Genomic DNA, 5,254 nt, shown 5'->3' on the forward strand with positions numbered 1-5,254 from the left:
CTAATTTTTTTTCTCCCAAGGGTAACAGAAGAAATTGGATCCTAAGAGTTATTGTGCAATTTGTCCTGAGTACGCTGATACCCTATATGTGGGGGTAAACCACGGTTTGGGCACATGGCAGCGCTCAGAAGGAAAGGAGCGCCAGATTTTACTGTCATGGTTTGCAGGTGCCATGACCCACTGAGAGAGCCCATGAGATGCCAAAACGGCAGAACCCCCATAAGTGAGCCCATTTTACGAATTACACCTCTCAATGAATTCATCTAGTAGTGCAGTGATCATATTGACTCCATGGGTGTGTCACAGAATTTTATAACATTGGGCAGCCATGTGGAGAGACTCGGGAGGAACAGAGCGCTATTTGTCTATTCAAGTGAATGGGTCTGTGTACATGTCAGTTAGTGAAGAGCGAGTGTACTCGTTTGGGTGACCTCGGAGTATTTATGACTGCTTGGAGATTTAGTTTTCATCGCGGCAGTTGAATGATTTACAGCTACTAACCTGCTTGATTACATGTCTGGATTCCCTAGCAACCAGGTAACCCCCACATGTACTCAGCCTGGCTAGTAGCTGTAAATCATTCAGCTGCCGTGATGAAAACTAAATCTCCAAGCAGTCATAAATACTCCGAGGTCACCCGAGCGTGCACGGGAAAACCTGAGCAACGAGTACACTCGCTCATCACTAATGTCAGTATTTTTCCACGGACCGTGTCTCCGTGGGCAAAACACACGTCCGTTTTTTTTTTTAGTTTGTTTTTTTCCAAAGTCGGCATGGGCCACAAAACTTCCAGTACACGTGCATACTCATAACACACATGGATGTCATCCATGTGACACGCATCAGCGCCGGGGAAGAGGCGTTACAGTAAGCACTGTTCCTCGGCGCTGGGTGCTGAACACGGCTCTCCTCATTCTCCCCTGTTTGTGCCAATCGCCGACAGCAGTGGAGAATAAGAGCCGTGTTCAGTGTCGGGGAACAGTTCTTACTGTAACGCCTCTTCTCTGGCCCCCTTTCCATGTGGTACTGATGCGGCACACGCATGCCACACATGTTCTGCAAGTATTACACGGACACTGATCTCTCCGGTACCGGAAATATCAGGACGAGTGAAAGAGACCTTATATTGGGTTTTTATGTTTGGCTGCTGTCACACACTAAAAGACGCTTTTTATTGCAAAAAATAGTTTTTGCATCACCATATTTTTGAGAGATATAATTTTTTCCATATTTAGGCCCAGAGAGTCATGTGAGGTCTTGTTTTTTGCGGGACGAGTTGACATTTTTATTGGTACCATGTTTGGCACATGACGTTTTTTGATCGCTTTTTATTCTGATATTTGGGAGGCAGAATGAACAAAAACCAGCAATACATGAATTTCTTTTAGGGGGCGTTTGTACCATTCTGTGTGTGGTTAAATTGGTAAGGCAGTTTTATTCTTCGGGTTAGTACGATTACAGCGATACCTCATTTGTCATTTTTTTTGTTTTGGTGCTTTTATACAATAAAAACTATTTTATAAAAAAAAATTATTTTGCATGGCTTTATTCTGAGACCTATAATTTTTTTTATTTTTCTTCTGATGGAGCTGTATGTGGGCTTGCAGGACAAGATAATGTTTTCAGCGGTACCATGTTTATTTACATCCTTCTTTTTGATTTTTTGTTTGGCCGTATGATAAAGCATTATTTGTTTTCCTTTTTTTTTTTTTTTGTGTGTGTGTGTGTTCTGTAAAGAGGTTAACTAGTGGGACAGTTTTATAGGGTGGGTCATTATGGACACTGGGATACCAAATGTGTGCTATTATTGCTTTTAGATTTTTTTCACTCAATAATATGAATTTATTGATGGAATAAATATTGTTTTGTTTTTTTTTTAAATATTTTTACAATTATCTAGAAAAATATTTTTAATTCATTCTTTTACACTTTGTCCCACTATAGGACAATCATTTTGTGCAGGCTGATCACTTCTATAGAAGCTGTCAGCGCTGCAGATACTGCACACTGACCTGAGAGATTTCCTGATCATCACTGTGCATGACAGGAAGTCTCTCGGCTCTGGAGACCCAGATGTCGTCATGACAACATCGGGTTTCAGTGGTAGCGATGTGGACCCTCGGTCTCCGATCCAAATTAGAATATCATTAAAAAGTTAATATATTTCAGTTCTTCAATACAAGAAGTGAAACTCATATATTATAGAGTCATTACAAACCGAGTGATCTGTTTCAAGTGTTTATTTCTGTTAATGTTGATGATTATGGCCTACAGCCAATGAAAACCCAAAAGCAATTATCTCAGTAAATTGGAATACTTTATAACACCAGCTTGAAACAATGATTTTAAAATATGAAATGTTGGCCTACTGACATGTATGTTAAGTAAATGCACTCAATACTTAGTCGGGGTTCCTTTTCGATCAATTACTGCATGAATACGGCGTGGCATGGAGGCAATCAGCCTGTGGCACTGCTGAGTTGTTATGGAAGCCCAGGTTGCTTTGATAGCTCATCTGCATTGTTGGGTCTGGTGTCTCTCATCTTCTTCTTGACAACACCCCATAGATTCTCTATGGGGTTACGGTCAGACAAGTTTGCTGGCAATTCAAGCACAGTGATACTGTTGTTTTAAACCAGGTATTGGTACTTTTGGCAGTGTGAACAGGTATCAAGTCCTGCCGGAGAATGAAATTTCCAAAGTAAAATTCCTCTTACAAAGAAAAAATTCCTCTTGTGCCCTCAACATGGTAAAATTGCCCCCTTAAATATATTAATGTCCTTTGCAAGTGTCCTAGAACAGTATCCACATTTTTCCACTAGAACGTAATGTCCTATGTGTGCCATTAACAGTTACAACACTCTGTGCTCCAATAATGTACATCACCCCTATGCACAGCATGATGGGCCCACAGCTCCCCTCTTCACTGTACAATGCGCCCACTGCTTCCCTTTACATAGTACAATGACCCTACATCTCACCTATGCACAATATGTGGGCACAGGGCTGCTACCAGGAATTTCAGAACAATGGGGCCCTCTTGAGACTCTGCCCAGGCTTCACCCCAGCTCCACCTCCACCCCTCAAACATTCCACAGTCCCATTGCCCACTCTTGGAAAAACTTCACTTCTGTACCACATCCTAACCAATCACAAATTAACAATTGCCATCGAACTCCATATCTCATACATAGCCAGCAGTTTTTGATTTGACCTATAGATTTTTTTTAAGCCGCCACCATAACAAGGTAAACTCTTTTGACTCGGAAACCCAAAAATAAAGCCTGGTCAACCAAATAGCTCATCCATAATCATAAGAACCACACAAGAGCGTATCAAAAATTATAAATAGTTTTATTATTATATGGAGCGCCCCATCAGGGGTACTTTGTACCGGGTCCGGTCGACTCAAAGGGGATGTCACGGTGGCGACCCGGTCCATGGCCCTGGGACGTCCGTATAAAAGGGAAATGTCTTTAAAGGTTTATGTTCGTGACGCCACCCGTGGTGTTCGGTCAGGGTGACCAACGCTGCTTTAAGGGGTCCACTGGGGTGATGTTATGGCAGCTAAATGCCCACAGGTGAATTATATCCCCAGGGCTTCCCAGTGTGTAGATGGTAGAATGGTGAGGAGTGCAGTGAAGAACGAGGACACAGGTTTGCAGTCTCTATCTCGCTTGCTGAAGTCTTCAGCAGCCACAGTCCAGGGCACCAGATCACAGGGCTGGTTTGGAGGCAAGTCCAGGGTCCCCTTGTCCAGGTGGAAATCAATAGCCTTCCCTTGTGCTGTAGTAGTGTAGTCCCTTACTGCATAAGCTTCAAATAAGGGCCTCACAGATGTGGTGTCTCTCTCTGTCCCCCGTAGTCGGATAGGACAAAACCCGTACGACTGGTGGCTTGAGGCACTTTATAGGGACTCTAGCATGTCCCGGCCTCTGAGGGGTGCCACCTTGACTCCTGGGTGTGGGTGCGGACAGGTAACATGCAATTAGCTGTCCTGCCGGTCTCTGAAGTAAGGCATAGAGGTCCTTACTACCTCGGTGTTCCGGCTACTGGTGTTCTGCACCTCAGAAGGAGGCAGGCTGTTCGGGGCTGGTCCCCTTCTGGTATCCTCTCCTGTGCCTTGCTTTCCTTCATGCTCACGGCAATACAAGTCTGCCTTCAAAATGTCTCTTTCTGGGAGCTGCAGCTGGAGTATGAATGTGTTGCATGTTTGTGATAACTGGATGCAGTTATCCTTCCTTGCCTCCAAACGTAGCATCACTCTCCCAGGAGGAAAGCACTGTGATGACCGGGACCCTGGGGCTATAAAACAAGTTAATATAAACTGATGCTTCCCTTTATGGGAGGTGTAACAGGGTCTACCAAGCTGGGGTACCGTGTTTCAGGAGGTCCACTCTGCTTTTGCTGGATTCTGAATGAAGGACGCTGGCTGGAATTCCTTGATTACGTGAGAGCATATAAAAGCTGACTGCTACTCCACGTATTTCCAATCTAAAAAAAAAAACTATTCACAACACACAGAATATATAACAGATACACAGGGCAGGCCAGACATACATTACAATAGCCGCAGGGGGCCGGAGCCTGCTGATATTTACTGTGGGAATTACAAAGGTGGGGGAGGACAAAAGGGGAATATCATGTCCCCTCTGCCCAGGGGCGCAGCCTGTGGACTGATGCTTTTCACATGGAACCTTTTATACATAATATATACTGCGTGGTCTGAGATCTCCCGGGGAAATCCAACCCGTGAGAAAACCTTGAGCAGGGCAGCCGCCACCGTCTCTGCCAGTATGTTAGGTAACGCAACCGCCTCTGGATACCGTGTGGCATAATCTACCACTGTTATACCTTTTCATTGACGGACTGGGTTTGGCTAACGGCCCTACCAGATCGACCGCTACTCGGCTAAATGGTTCCTCCACAATGGGGAGGGGGCGTAATTTGGCCGTGCATCGATCTCCCCTCTTGCCAATGCGCTGGCAACTGTCACAGGTCTGGCAGTATTGACAAACATCATAGGTTACCCCCGGCCAAAAGAAGTTTTGTGTCAGACGATGCCTGGTGCGACTGACGCCGAAGTGCCCGGCCAAGGGTATGTCATGAGAAATTCGCAGTAACTCCTGCCTATACTTCTTGGGAACTACCAGCTGTCGTTTTATAGTGGGGCTCGTCCCTGTGTGGTGCTGCTCTGTGATCCGGTAGAGGAGTCCCTGCTTCCATATAAACTGTTCCCCTTCCAGTACCCCTC

This window comes from Ranitomeya imitator, chromosome 6, assembly GCF_032444005.1.
Source record: "Ranitomeya imitator isolate aRanImi1 chromosome 6, aRanImi1.pri, whole genome shotgun sequence".
NCBI classification, from domain to species: Eukaryota; Metazoa; Chordata; class Amphibia; order Anura; family Dendrobatidae; genus Ranitomeya; species Ranitomeya imitator.